Genomic DNA, 16261 nt, shown 5'->3' with positions numbered 1-16261 from the left:
AGCATCAGTGCAGATTGCTTACAGAGATTAAAAAAGATTAAGGACAAAATGCTAATTCCACAAATACTCAAAGCATTGCAACAAGGTATGTCACCTTAAGAGCCTACTTCTCATTATATGGACATAAGATTGAAAAGAAACTCAGATGGAAAGGAAGGGACAGTACTAGCACATGTCCCATAATGAAGCCAACCTGTGAATGAATCCCTATGGCTATGAACACAAGCCAGACTCCCTCCCAGAAGCAAGAGCTTGGTCAAAACTGTCAAATATCTAGACTTCCCACAGAGGTGAGTTTGGCAGTGTATTATTTTACAGAGATTACCTTAGGGAAGAAAACAGTGTTTGTAAGTCCTAAGTTTCAAGGCAGTCATGGGTAACTGCCTCTCTTAAGTGATTAAATCTCAGGTTGGAGTGACATAACACCAAAACAACTGGTAGACGAGTGAAAAATTCAGTACATCAAATAATACTTCATCTACATGATGCCAATCAATGCATTATGGCTGATCCTTTCAGTCTTTCAAATGAATTATATATGCGTATATATGTATTTATGTTATAAGTATGTATGTAAATACAAATATATACACACATGCCAAGAGAAGTTTTTGACATCAGAGAGTGCCCCTGCCCCTTTTCATTAATGCATTATTTATTTTTAGAAGTTTACAAAGACCTGAGACTGGCACTTTTACCAAATCTTTAAACATGTTATAAGTCTCTATAAATGAAGATGTAATAATAATGAAGTAACAGTAATAGTTCATAATCATATTGTTGGCCAGTAACCATTCTAATGCTGAGAAACGATCTAGTTTTTTAAACAAGTAAAAATTAAATTTAATTACATAGGAATTTAATACCGTACCTTTGAATGTTATTTCTTATAACTACATTTAATGAAGGTTGCTTTGTATATTTGTCTGCTTCCATAGCAAAAACATTTATTATCTTCTGGTTATCACCTTCTGGTAATGAGCCATTATGAACTTTTTGTTGTTGTTATTCAGGCATTGTCAGTCATGTCTCTTTGTGACTTTGACTCTATGACCCCCTTTTTTTGGGGGGGTATTTCTTGGCAGAGATACTGGAGGGTTTTGCCATTTCCTTCTCCAGCTCATTTTACAGATGAGGAAACTGAGGCAAATAGGGAAGTGTCTGAGGACAGATTGGAACTCAGGAAGAAGAGTATTCTTGACTCCAGGTATGGCATTCTATCTATTGGGCCCACAACCTTTTTATGAATCTGGGGAGGGTGTGTGACTAAACAAAGACACAAGAGAAGGGCAAGGCTGGTGGCCTTTTAAGCACATTAGAATCTACCAGAGCTTGTGTTTTCTGGACACAGCATTGGGAATCCATGGGTCACCTCCATGCCACAGTGAAACACTGAACAACATTTGTAGGGGGAAATTGGCCTAACCCTCTCAAGTGGACTGCTAGGTGGTACAATGAATAGAGTGCTGGGCCTAGAGTTTTCCTGACTCATCTTTCTGAGTTCAAATCTGGCCTTAGATACTTAATAGTTGTGTATGACCCTGGCCAAGTCACTTCACCTTGTTTGCCTCGGTTTCCTCATCTGTAAAATGAACTGAAGAAGTAAAGGGCAAAAGTGTCTGTGCCAAGAAAATCCCAAATGGGATCATGAAGAGTCAGGGGCTATTAAAACAACTTGAATAACAAAAACCCCTTTGAACTAGAAAACTGGTATTTCTTGGGTTGTGAAATGCCATTGGAAGCATCACCCATATATAGAATTAATCCATCGACTATATCTTAGACAAGTACTACAGAAGGACAAAGGGCTGTCCTAGAATTGAATAGGAGGATGAAATTGGATAGATTACATTTGGGAAATTACTTAGCATTTTCAATATAAGCTGCTTGTTGCTTCAATAGGGATTTAAAAAAAAAAGTATTTCTCACAATGCTGTGAGACTGTGAATGATGGGATCTCCAAAAAATTAAAATGTCAGGTGACCTAAAGGGCAATTAAAAGATCCATGGCGGGGGCAGCTAGGTGGCACAGTGGATAGAGCACCGGCCCTGGAGTCAGAAGGACCTGAGTTCAAATTTGATCTCAGACACTTGATACTCACTGTGTGACCCTGGGCAAGTCATTTAACCCTCATTGCCCCCCCCCAACCCTCCCCCCCCAAAAAAGATCCATGGCGGATTTAAGGGGCCCCAAACATATCGATAATGATAATGTATACATATAAGAGTGACAAAAAGGCACAGTCACCGACATGTGTGGCTTCAAAAATGAGTGAACCAGGTAAGTAGTGAAAGTAAAGGATGGATGGTCAGAATGCTTTACTCATCCAATTCATGAGATGTTTTTAAAAACCAGAAAAGGTTCTCTAGGACATTGGGCTGATCATCTGTGAAGCATGAACAGAAAAACATGGACAAAAAATAGACAAGATGAGGCATATGACATAGAGAAAAAACCCTGGATCAGAAGTCTAAAGACCTGGGTTGAGATCCCAGCTCTTCTACTTCCTCACAGGGTGGGGCCTGGGGTAATCATTCATTGAATCTCTCAACCTCATTTTCACTGTCTGCACAAAAAGGGGCTGGACAAAATTATCGGTAAGGTTCCCTTCTAGCACCAAAGCCTGTGATTTTAGGATGAGGATATAGAAAGAGATGACAAGTCTATGTGAGTGGAAGGAAATTAGCCCAGTGAGATCATAAATGCACAAATACTGAATCATCACTGGAATCTAAACCTGTTATGCAGGGGCAAAGCAATGCTTTCAGAATTATGTTAACTAGCTGGAAAGTGAACCGGGGAACCAAAGTACAGCAAATAGTTTTGGCTTTTGTTTGTAAAAGCATAGAAGGGAAGACTAACAGATCAAGAGAAGAGGATGAAGAAAGGTATAGGAAGAGAAAGAAGATCTGTCCCATTTATGATGTACATGTATGTCTATAAATTTACAAGCATGTATTATACCTAAAGTCCATCTGGTTAACATCAGCATTAACATACTTAATGTTAAATCTTGAGGAAAAAACCCTGAAACTCTATCACTAAGTAATCACTGCTCAAAGGGGGGTAATTATCACTTGAAATGCAGTGTTCTCTGATCATTCTGGGGAGAATCATTCATAGGAAAAGAAGGAGGCAGAATGCTGGGCTTAAGAGTTTGGAAGAATTTGATTCCAATAAGAATAGTATTAAAAATAGTTAACATTTGATAGAACCTACTATGTGCCAGACATTTGCTAAGCACTTTACAAGCATCTCATCTGATTCTCACAATAACCCTGGGAGGTAAGTGCTATTATTATCCCCATTTTACAGATAAGTAAACTGAAGCAACAGAGGTTATATGAGTTGTTTGCCCATGTTCTATGAACATGAGTAGGCGAATTAAGCTCTCTTTGTTTGAATTTCTTTCTTTCTTCATTAATTCATTTTAATTAATTAATTAATTAGTCTATCTACTCATTAATTCATTCATCTATCTATCTATTCATTCATTCATTCATTTATCTATTTATTCATTCATTTATTTATTTGGTGAGGCGATTGGGGTTAAGTGACTTGCCCAGGGTCACACAGCTAGCAAGTGTCAAGTGTCTGAGTCTGGATTTGAACTTAGGTCCTCCTGACTCCAAGGCTGATGCTCTACTGCGCCACCTAGCTGCCCCTTCGAATTTCTTTATATGTAAAATGGGGATAATAAAATAGTATGTAATAGTACCTGTCCTGTAGGGTTGATGTGGGATTCAAATGAAATAATGAATGTAGATTACTTTCCAAATGTTACAGCGCTTTATGCCATTTATTATTATTGTTACATGAAAATGGGAAGAAAAAAAACCCATTGAAAATAATTTAAATTATGTCCATAGTAGCATGCAAAGCATTCTCCTCTTGGGGCCTCATCAGTGCAGAAAAACCTCAAAACGTAATCTCTGGTGATTATGAGTTCTTCCTGTCACAAGTTTATTTAACAAAAAGCTCTGCTTTTATTACCGAAGTATGGATTACATTTGGCACACTATGGGTTGATGCTTACTGTTTTTGGTGTCTTCCCAAATAAGTCAAACATATATTAAGCTGACAAATATATATTAAGCTCCTACTAAGTGTCAGGCACTGTGCTAAGTACTGGGGATACAAAGAAAGCAAAAATACTCAGTCCCTTCCCTCAAGGAGCTTACAGTCTAATCAGTGAGACAACATGTAAACAATTATCTTCAAATAAGCTATGTATGGGATTCACTGGAAATAACCATAGAGGGAAGACAGTAGCATTAAGAGGAATGAGGAAAAGATCCTACTGAAGGGGAGATTTTTAGTTGGGACTTGAAACTAGGAGCCTGTTATGAGGAGAGATGGGAGAGCATCCCAGGCATGAAAGACAGCCAGTGAAAATAAATGCTGATGGAGATGGAACGTCTTGTCCTAGGAACAGCAAAGAGACCCGCATCATTCGATTATATGGAAGGGAGTAAGATGTGTGAAGACTGGAAGGGTAGGAAGGGGTCAGGTTATAAGGGGCTTAAAAGCCCAAAGAGGATTTTGTACTTAGTCTTAGAGGAAATATGAGCCATCATAGTTTATTGAATAGAAGATGGTGTGTGTGTGGTGTGTGTGTGTGTGTGTGTGTGTGTGTGTGAGAGAGACAGACAGACAGAGACACTGTCAGATATGAACTTTAGGAAAATAAGTTTGACAGCTGAATGAAGGATAGATTGGAAGAAAGGGACTTGAGGCAGGGAGATCAATCAACAGGCTATTGCAATAGTCCAGCTGTGTGGTGATGAAGACCTTTCACCAGGATGTTAGGGAATGTATACTAGAGATATTGGGGAAGTAGAATAGACAGGACTTTGAAACAGACTGGATATAAGGGTTGAGAGTGAGGCATAGAGGATGACATATAGGTTAAAAGTCTAGTGAGTCATTATTTCTCCTCTCCTCCCCTTTTTTTTGAAGGGCAATGGGGGTAAGTGACTTGCCCAGGGTCACATAACTAGAAAGTGTCAAGTATCTGAGACCAGATTTGAACTCCTGAATCCATAGCCAGTGCTTTATCCACTGTACCATCTAGCTGCGCCCCCCAGTGAGTCATTATTCTTATTGAAATAGTCAGAATCTAAATTCTGAAAATATTAGTTTTGCCCATGTTATCAGTGAGAAAAAAGGGAATTGGGTGATACTAATATCACCCAGATGATACTTACTAACCATGTGAGTTCTGTCTGGGATGGGTGGTTCCTGAATCCCCATTGTTCATATCGGGCCTTCGGAGTCCTGTGCCCTTGAAAAATGATTCCAGTCACACCAGATTTTCCAAGGAGCTAGTTAGGGGATGCTGGCAGTAGTCAAAGGGGAGCTTCAGATGCATCCCAATTCACCAAACATTAAGCATTTATGCGTATTAGGGTATGGTCCCTTAGATGCCAGGGATCCAAAGGCAAACATGAAGCAAACAGATTTTGAAAAATTGAATTGAAGGCAAAGAACATAAAGAGATAATAAGAACAGCCATCATTTAGAGAATGCTTTAAGATTTGCAAAGTATTCTGCAGAGGTTATTTCATTTGATGCTCACAACAATCCTCTGAGGTAGGTGATATTATTATCCTCTTTTTACAGAGGAAGAAACTGAGGATGAAGAGAGGTCATAAATCAGGAAGACTCCAAGACAGAATAATAACTTGGGTCTCCTGATTCTCAGCCCAGGAGTCCATCTTTTGTGTCACTGAATTGCCAATGTACAGAGCCCTCACATTATGGGGGTCTGTGTATGCTGGTCCTTCTATGGAGTGATAGGTTATAGGCACTGTACTTTAGAGTAGTATAGTTTAAGACCCTGTGCTTTCCATCCCTGAAATATTCAGTTAGACAAGACAGATCTAATCCCAACCTGTTCACATATGGGAAAGTCTATTTGTACCCAGATATAGAAATTCCCCAAATCTGTGAGATGATTCAATACCTACTTTTCACTGGAGGAATTCCACAAGTGAGTGGGATTTTCCCCAAAAGAGAAGCCCCTTTGATTCAATCTACACCTTGAATTTCTACCCCTTCTGCAAATTGCCAAACATTATCACTAATAACAGGCATTATTAGGCTTTTTGCCTGATGCCTTTCATCCAGGAGCCCCAGGAGCTTCATAGCTATTCATTTACTCCCTTCACAAATGAGTCGTGATTATATCGATGTAAAGGAGATACCAATAATCACATTTTACCATGATAGGAGTAGGGCACAAAAACTTGAATTGATATGGCCCAGAAAATCCAGTAGTAGAATCAGGATTAGCACCCAGAATCTATGGCATACGGCCATATAAACCATCCCTAGTACATTTAGTTCTACATTAAAACACAAACAGGAAAAACGTTCATTTTATTCATGTTTCATGCATACTACAAACACATTGATCTCATTTGAATGGTGGGACGAAAAATGGTACACTGAGTGTTGTTGTTTTTGACTTGGTTTTTCCTAACAAAGGCTTAACTACAATCCCAGACCTAAATTTCCAATCAAATAATTACAATCCCAGGCAACATTTAAGAATGTTGCCTAAATTCTTCTGCCTGACTTTCCCACAAAGTCATCAGGGCAGCTTTCTGCTGCTTTATAATATATAGAAAATCAGTTGCTACCATATTTATTTGGGTGGGGAGGGGGAGAAAGAAGAGCTGGAGGAAGAAAAATACTGCTCATTTCCATACAGTAGCTGCAGATTATGAGTGACACTAATACTATTCATATGAATTCTTCATTTGACTTGCACTCTAAATGACTCTCAAAAGTCCCTTTCTAAATAGGTACATTTTACTTTCTGCCTTGGGGTAGAAACCTTTCAACTAACTTAGGGAAAGCTAGTTGGCTTTAATTACAGTATCCAAAATACTGGAAGAGCTTTATAAACCATACAAGTGATACAAAAGTCCCACAAAAGTTTCCTTTCCTCATTTCGAAGTGAAGCAAGAAAAATGACACAATTACCCACACAAATGCATTTGCAGACATATTGGTAGATTGACATATTTTTATGGATTTGAATGGGAGAATGAGAAAGGCAGAGAAGAGCTACTGAATGACCACAATAGAAACTGCACAACTCCAGGAAGAGGAGGTGCTACTAGAAGTCGACTTTAAGTTAATGAACAAAAAAGCTTTTATTATGCTCTCACTACATGCAAAGCATGATGCTAAGTGAGCACTGGGGAATAACTAAATAGTAAGGTAAGACAATCTTTGCTCTCAAGGAGCTCACTCTCTAATGAAAGGAGACAATTTAAGGCAGAGGGGTTGGGAGGAGGGCCCAACTATTCTTAGGTCCTTTTAGTACAGGGTAGATAGTAATGCATCTTCTTTGGGCTAAATCTGGAGTAAAAGAAGGGAGGAACTTAGTGTATGGGTGGTAGGAGCTTATTTTAGCCTTAAGGAAGTACTAGTAATGGAAGAGGTGAGAGAGGAAGAAGTAAAGAAAGAGGATGAGATAGCTTATCAGGAAGAAAGAGATGGAGGAAGGAGAATTGAAGTCATAACAAAATAAACATGGTGGGGTTTGTCTGCCTTACACCACTCAATGATACATGTGTATATATTTGTGTGTGTATGTGTATATATGTGTGTATACATATATACACATACACACACATACATATATATATTTTTAGTGAGGCAACTGGGGTTAAGCGACTTGCCCAGGGTCACACAGCTAGTAAGTGTTAAGTGTCTGAAGCCGGATTTGAACTCAGGTACTCCTGACTCCAGGGCCGGTGCTCTATCCACTGCGCCACCTAGCTGCCCCCACATATTTTTATATAATATATGTGTGTGTGTGTGATTTAGTAACATATAAGCAGGTTGTTTTGGCTGACATACTTCTAGAACCATATTTGGAATATATCTGAGTTGGCATAAATTTTTGCCACCTCTTATGCATAGGTACACCCATCCTTGTACTCTTATTTATGCCTTATAAATTTGTAGAGCTGATCTTTATAAATATCTTTCCATTTATTCTTCTATATCATCTCTTATACAGTAACGACTGTAGCCACCAGGGGAGCAAAATGCACAGTTGTCTAGGTAGGCAGGTTTCATTGGAGAGGGGGAGGTGAAGATGATGGAGGTGGAGTGCCTTTTGATGCTGAAAGTATACACCTCCCTCTTCTTATTCTGTACCCCTTTCCCCATAATGTGAACTCTGGTAAACTCAGTCATGTTGGGGGTGGGGAAGAGTGGGGAGAGACAGAATGTGACATGGTCAGCATTTTCACAGGGTAGCAAGAACACATAGCGCTGACCCTGTTGAAGACCGACAATAATGATGAAATGAGATGGTCTCAATCCAGTTCCTTGTAGACAACATAATATCCATCGATAAATAGTGCCTTTTGTTGCCACATTAGCTGAAAGGTCAAGAACTGATGAGAGCATGGAGATAGATTATTTATTTGGTTGCTAGAAACAGTTTGAAGTCAGGAAGACTGGTGTGCAGTGGGAAGCTTAATATACCCTGTTTTTGTCACTGCTTACTATCAAGTAGGGAGGACAAGCAGAGATTTGTTTCAATAACCAATCTAGTCTTTTCTTTTCTAAAAAACACAGGCTGTAGGAGTAAGTGAAATATGTAGTTTCTCCCCATCCCCACCTGCTGACAGTGTGTAAGCCTGATGGATGAGTGAACAGAACAGAAACTGCTTATTCAAAATGTGAGTTGGAGTAGGAATATTTTGTGGCTCTGGAATGTATGTCACTGGAGTGAAAAAAAAAATGAACAAAAAACAAAATGCACACCCACTTTCTGCATGCCACAGACTAACAGTGTCATTGCACAGCTTAGTGACAAACAGTAGTCAAAGGGCAGATAGTTCTTTATGAGATGTCAAAATGGCTGCATTGCCTCTTGCTTCCTTTTAGACTGGAAACCCATGGTAACCAGAAGGATTATGTATTCATCATCTTGCTCTCTTTAGCTCATGTGACACTGTGAGAAAGTTTGCTCTTGACAGATATGGGAGAGTGATGTAAAGATCTTGATTGGGAGTAGAGGACCTTATTAGAGGACCAAATGTTAGCTTTATTACTTGCTACCTGTGTGACTCTGTAATTTGCAAAACTGCACTAGCTTCCAGTTCCTTCATCAGCAAAATGAAGGGGTGGAGTAGATGGCCTCTAAGATCTCTTTCAGCCTAAGTCCATGGGCCCATGAAAAAGCAGTGTTTACCTGTAAATGCCAAAGGATGCAGCCAAAAATGGGGCAGGGAGAAAGAGGCATGGAGAGTACACAACAGATGTTTCATTTCTGACAATACAATGTTGTTATTTTGGAGGGAATATATGCAACTGGTAATAGAGGGAGGGATATAGTTAGGGCCTTTCAGGGATATTTGGGTGCCAAAATGTAATAGAAAATGTGAGTTACTGTGAGAAAATGCATAATTCTCTTTGCAGATAAATGACTGACAAGATGAAAAAGTACTTAAGTGTCTAATTTGTGGTAAATTCTGTACAAAACATGCAGGATATAGGTACAAAAAAAGAGAGAGAGGAGAGTTCTTGCCTTCAAATTGTTTATATTTTAATAGGGGAAGATAACATTGGAATGGAGGTGTACAGTGGCATTTAAGCTAGAAATATAGTACAATAATTTATTAAAACACCTTAAAATTTATAGAAGAATCCTTTCTATGCCCCAAAGCCACAAAGGTCCATATTTTATGGGTGGTATATGTGTACATATTTGTCTTTGTGTGTTCGACTTACTCACTTAGGGTTGCCACAAAAAGTGGAATCACAGCAAAGATGATCTCAAAAATTGCTGCCTTTTTTTTTTTCCTTTCTCTCAGAGCAATGAGGGTTAAGTGACTTGCCCAAGGTCACACAGCTAGTAAGTGTCAAGTGTCTGAGGTCAAATTTGAACTCAGTTCCTCCTGAATCCAGGGCTGGTGCTTTATTCACTGTGCCACCTAGCTGCCCCCTGCCTTATTAAGTGATTGCAAAAAATGGGCATTTTCATGAGAAATCTTTACATTCCACACAGGAATTGTTGTTAATCAGCAGTGACAGGAAACAACTAGCAAAAAAAGGTATCATGGGCAGCTAGGTGGCGCAGTGGATAGAGCACCGGCCCTGGAGTCAGGAGTACCTGAGTTTAAATCCGACTTCAGACACTTAACACTTATTAGCTGTGTGATCCTGGGCAAGTCACTTAACCCCAATTGCCTCACTAAAAAAAAAAAAAAAAAAGAAAGGTATCATAAGCTTTTGATTAAATATCTATTAACATTTTCCATGGACATTCATTCATGTCTGCTATAGTCACTGGCTAGAATAGGGAAAGGGGAGAAGCAGAACCAGAGAGTTCAGGGAAGGAGAGAAAGGAGAGACCCTATGGGTGGTTAGAGCACAGAATCTGTAGGCTGGCACATTGGGCTTTTTAGTTCTTCACATTGATCAAGAGATAGATAAACACAATCAATGTACATTTACTCATTGACTTGAAAGCCCTGTGCAGACTGAGCACGGTACTAAGCATTATGGAGAGATGCAATTAATGAGAAAAAAATTGCCCTCGGGAAACTTGGAATCTAGTTAAATGAGTTTCATAGCTCTCTTAATAATATGACCACCTGGGCCCACTTATAAAAATAAGCTTTGGCTGTGTTAATTTAGGTCAGGGTTTCTTAATTTGGGGTTCCTAAACTTGTTTTAAATTTTTTTTTGAAAACTATTGCACTGTACTTGGTTTCCTTTGTAATTCTATGTTTTTTATTTTATGCATTTAAAAACATCCTGAAAAAGAGTCCATAGGCGTCACCAGAATGCCAGAGGAATCCATGACAAAAAAAAAAAGGAGCCCATAATTTAGGAAATCAAAGGCATCTGTTTGCGCCAAAAGGAGCTGTAGGCTTACTAGAATTTAAGGTCTCTTTTATTAGCTTGTTTTTCTATAAGAATTTTTTTTTTCAGGGAACCGTCTTTACTTCAGTTGGATGCATATATTCTCCTCACTTACAGATACAAAGTGTGGATGTCTGGAAAGAAAGCCTTACTAATTCAAATTAGGATGTTTCTAAGTCTAACAGTTGGAAAAAAATAATGAATTTGACATGCTTTGAGATTGGCAAAGAAATTGTGATGTGTTGTGAATTCTTTGGATATATAAACATTATTTTAAATAGAAGAAATACAGGGCAAATAAATGCCTTATTTTTAATTGCTTGCTCAACATACCTGCAATATTCATTTTGATTCAAAAACTTAGGTAATTTGTAAAATCTCCCCATGCTTTCTACTAATGGCTAAGGAAAAAGTCATCACCATGTCAAAGAAAGAAATAGTTCAGTTGAATTTGAAACCTCCCTATTGAAGTTGCATGGGTGTGCTACAAAGATGGAAGAACTGGATTACATTAAACAGGAAGCCAGTCCATTTGACTCTCTCTAGAAGCCTTAAGATATCTGTTACCAACTACAAGGGAATTTGCTAAAGATCTTGATATTCTGAGAAGACAAGACACCAAATCATTCCTGGAATAAAAGATTGATGCCTTGAGAGCCTAGATTAAAAAGTACCTGAAAAAAATCAGATGATAAGGCAAATAATAAGCAGATGGACTCAGGTGATATTCAGACTATCATTACCAATGGAGTTCTTCCCACTAAGTCCATAGTGCTACTGTCCTGAAGCTAAGCATTGCTACTTCTTTTTATCATGTAGCTCAAAAAGATTATTTCAACTGGAGTCACCTGCTAAGTACTACAGTGCACAGTTATTAGGAATTTAGTAAATATCCCAGATGAATAAGGTCATGAATAACCCAGCAGGGCACAACAGAAGAACATCCACAACATTATTTGGCAGCCCCAGACAGTGAGTCAGACTGATTTCCTTAGCACACCTAAGGCGAAATGTATGTCATAATAACCAAGACTTTGAAGCCAGTTGCTACTCATGTCCAATGGTTTGTATACACACCCTTTCCTGGTTTATTTAGCTTTCTTTCTCTGCCCGTTTGTATGTGGGATGAGTGGTGTCAAGCCCAGCAGTTTTGCGTGTGTGAGATGTGAACATGGATCTGAATCAAACACAGCATGAAGCTTTTCTCAGTGACAGAGCATTAATCAATAGGAAGGAAATTGCAGAAAGCACATTTGTCATCCCATTTTCCCAAGTGAAATGCCTGGCAGATTGGGCATACAGTAAAAACTCCTGTGCTAAGTGCAAACACTTCTGTGTATGGAATATGCTTACTGTAGCACCACTGAGGGGAAGGGGGAAAACTGTCCCACTCTCCACCCCATTTGTTATTTTGGGGGATCAAAAAATTATTTTTGGTTCCTGAATCGTGAGGTACTACATTTCAAGATGTTGAATGCTAAAGTTGTGGTACCTGTCAGGACCTGTAACTGCTGACAGACAGCAGCTCACCTGAGCTGCATTCCTGACTGGATTGTAGCGGTGTCATTCTCTTTTGTCAGGGAAAGTGGGGACCATAGGCCTAGACTCAGGTCTTGGCAGGTAAGAGAAGGTGGAATCCCTTGTCAGTGGGACTTTTATGAAAGACTCATTTCTTAGTGACTCCTCAGTCTCCCCAGTATCTCTGATAACTGATTTGCTTTAGTATAAACTTCAGGTTTCAAGTCCACTCACAAAATAGAGATTGTTTATTAAATACAGGAATAAGAGTTTTGTGAAATAAAGGTGTGATGCGCTGAGCTTTTACAGAAAAATTAGAATACCATTTAAAAGAATTAATGTTGCAAATGAACTTTTAAATGATTCTGATTGAGTTGTTATATATGCAAATTCATTAATAAAGGGAAGAACCATGATATTTATCTCTACTCTTTAAATATATATGTACATGTGTGTGTTTGTGTGTATGTGTGTATATATGTATATGTGTATGTGTGTATATACACATACATATATATATATACATATACATATATATCTCTTCTCACCCCCCCACCCCCATAATATATTTAGATCAAAATGCCAACATATCTTTTTCTAGAAAGTCTGTTTTCCCAGAATGAGTTTGGGTCCTAATCTATTACAAGAATAAATAAATACGGAACACTAACAATATTTTAAAAACAAAATTTATTTTCCTTAAATATTAAGGATTGGCTCATTAGAGGGGAAAAAACACCACATAGAGTGTGTATTAGTTTTATGCTTAGGTTTCATGAGCTTAGCAGTTGTAAGATACACATTGCTAACTAGAAAAAAAAATCTATTTTCTCCTTAATACTTAAAAAAAACCCCAAATAATAGTTTAATGAAATGAAAAAGAGTGATAATCTGAGAGGGATAGAAGAAGGCAAAGAGTAGTGGTGATGATAGTGAAGGAGAAGATGAAAGGGTGAAAAAGATGAAAATGTAGAATAAAAAAAAATTCTTAAAACACATTGGCAAAAGGAAGGATGGATTCTCTGGAAGCAGTGGAAATTGATCTCCCTTGGGATTTTTAAGAAGACTCCTAGACATTCTTTTGGCTTGTTAGGTTTCTCTTTTAAGTGGGGGTTTGATTCTTCTCTCTTGTGAGCCCTTTTCATATAACTGCAATCATGTGTCGAGCCCATCCCCACTTCAGGGTGTCTTGGTGTGGATGTGACCTCACCCATTGCGCCCTTAGCTGGCTTTGTGTGCCTAGTAGAAATCGATGGTTCTGAATGTACTCTTGAGTCTGACTTAACAATGGATATTTCCAAAGTCTTGATTCATGGAGAGCATGAATCAAAGCTACAATAATTGTACAACCCAAAATTTATAAAAACAAAACAAACAAAAAACCACACAGTATCTAGCATGCTAGAGATGCCCAAGGGTTTAAATACTTCAAATCTTCTCAGATCTTATTGACATTAATGAGATTCACAGGATTTCCCCCGCCGCCCCCCCCCTCCCGCCCCCTTTCTCTGAAGATAGATGCTTTGAAATAGGCCCTTCATTCCCAGCTGGATTTTTTTTTTTTTTTTGGACACTGAAGCTGGGTGAGTAGAGGAAGAGGTTCCTCAAAGTCACCGTTATTTTGGGAAGAGAATTTCAGTTTCTGAAATTCTGTCTTATCTGAGACAAAAAAAAAAAAGTTATAACTTCTTTCACCAAATGTAGCCACTGGAGATCTCAGATCTCTGCCCAATGCTAATCTAAATATTTAAATTTCCCTTCAGATGTACAATGAAAATTACTAAATGCTTGCTCTTTTCATTAGCAGATTAGGTATATTTTTTCTGCTAAAATAAAAATGTGATCTTTTGCAATATGATATAAATCACAACATGCTAATATACCAGTCTGTTTAATTTTTTGACATGCTCAAAGAAAAAAAAATCTTCTAATGGCTAGCCATGACAAATTCTTACATTTCATCCAGCAAGATCACAAAGCAATTATCGAATTCCTTGAATAAAGAAAAAAAAATCAAGAAATGTCAAATCCAACTTAAGATCTAAGAAAACACAAGTAGGCCAATTATTCACATGACAGATTCCATCTGCAAAATAGAAGCAAAACCATGCCAACAGCTCTACCAATATATAGAAACACAGAGAATAAAATTTCATTAGTATCATCATCACATAGCATCATAGGTTCTTTTTTCTACTAACTTGTTAAGTCTGATACCTATAGACTATTACCCAAGAAATGAAGATAAAGAGAATAATTTGATTTCTCAGACCCATTCAAACTTCCTGTCAGAGAGCCCAGAAAGGCCAATTAGTGCCAATTAGGGTTGGTGGTTATTGAGATCTTGGCACCTGTATTGAGAAAATAGGTGGGGCCTTAGATTAATTTCACATAAATGTCTGAGTCATTAGGGTGATAGAACTATTCAGCATTGACCTGTGCTAGATTTATGACTGAGGTGAAAGGTTATCTTATTCATTTCTTCTCAGCCAACTTGGTTCAATGGGATAAATAAACAACACACTGTGTAAATAGAGAAACTGTGAGTTCTAAGTCCGTCACAGTTTCATGGTTGTTGATTATCCTGTATCCATAGTGATCCAGTAGAAAAAAATGGTGTTCGAGGTGGTTTCCTCTCCAGATGGAAGTTGAGAATTATAAGTGTAGGAAGGAGACTCAAGAGCTGTAGGTAAACTCAAATAGAAATGGATCCCTGCAGGCACAAATCAACGTGATCTATGTTGTGTTGTATTTTAATTTATTTTGTTAAATATTTCCCAATTACACCTTAATTTGCTTCTGGCCACACATGGGAGTATTGTGAGCATGTCTGACAACTCTGCAAGAGTAAGGGGTTATATACACAAGGGGTAAAGAAGAGAGTCACATACTTAGCTCTTTCACCAGCATAAAATCTCTCTCCTTAGGAAATGCAAGCAACCTCAAGAATCACTGAGATATTAATAATAAAGATAATAATAATAATAATAATAATAATAACTAGCATTTTATATAAAGCTTTAGGGCTTGAAAAGCCCTTTATATTATTTTCTAATTTCATCCTTACAACAACTTTGTGAGGTAGATGCTCCTATTATCGCTCTTTTCATTTATTTATTTATTTATCTATTTATCTATTTATTTATTTTTGTGGGGCAATGGGAGTTAAGTGACTTGCTCAGGGTCACACAGCTAGTAAGTGTCAAGTGTCTGAGGCCGGATTTGAACTCAGGTACTGCTGAATCCAGGGCCGGTGCTTATCCACTGCGCCGCCTAGCTGCCCCCTATCGCTCTTTTTAGACAGAAGGAAGCTGAGGCTGAAAAAGAGGTAATGTTATCTACCCAGAGTCAGTCCCAAATCTAGTGAGCATCTGAAGTAATATTTAAAGTAAGGTCTTCCTGATTCCACATTCAATGGTCCATCCAATGTACCACATACCATTCTTTTTTTTTCCAGGGCAATGAGGGTTAAGTGACTTTCCCAGGGTCACCCAGCTAGTAAGTGTCAAGTGTCTGAGCCACATTTGAACTCAGGTCCTCCTCAGGGCCAGTGCTTTATCCACTGCGCCACCTAGCTGCCCCCCACTGTACCACCTAGCTGTCAAGTACAGTAGAAACCAGGAGGAAAAGGGAATATGGGAATTTTGAGATTTGTTGTGGGTGCCTGGGTGGTCCTGCTTACCCCAAATCAAATTCCACATCAGAAGTACAGCAATGAGGTGAAGTTTTAAAAATCCAAAATGAAAAAGCTTTCCCCCAATTCTATCGACTTTAAGGTCCCTTTGGAAACGTTTTATAATAAATCTTAAGTAGCATTAGCCATAAATTTTTTTACAAGTTGGA

General features: G+C 38.3%; 1 protein-coding gene and 1 long non-coding RNA gene across 2 annotated transcripts in view; one reads left to right on the top strand and one right to left on the bottom strand.

Annotated features, from left to right (window-relative positions):
• The window catches only part of PACRG (parkin coregulated), a 652064-nt gene that overhangs the window by 967 nt on the left and 634836 nt on the right, over positions 1-16261 (bottom strand). The gene's annotated exons all lie outside the window — the stretch shown is intronic.
• The window catches only part of LOC122754329, a 169837-nt gene that overhangs the window by 65648 nt on the left and 87928 nt on the right, over positions 1-16261 (top strand). The gene's annotated exons all lie outside the window — the stretch shown is intronic.

The sequence above is a fragment of the Dromiciops gliroides genome, chromosome 4 (genome assembly GCF_019393635.1).
Source record: "Dromiciops gliroides isolate mDroGli1 chromosome 4, mDroGli1.pri, whole genome shotgun sequence".
Lineage (NCBI taxonomy): Eukaryota > Metazoa > Chordata > Mammalia > Microbiotheria > Microbiotheriidae > Dromiciops > Dromiciops gliroides.
Note: the sequence above shows the minus strand (reverse complement) of the source record. Positions and strands in the feature narration are given on the sequence as shown.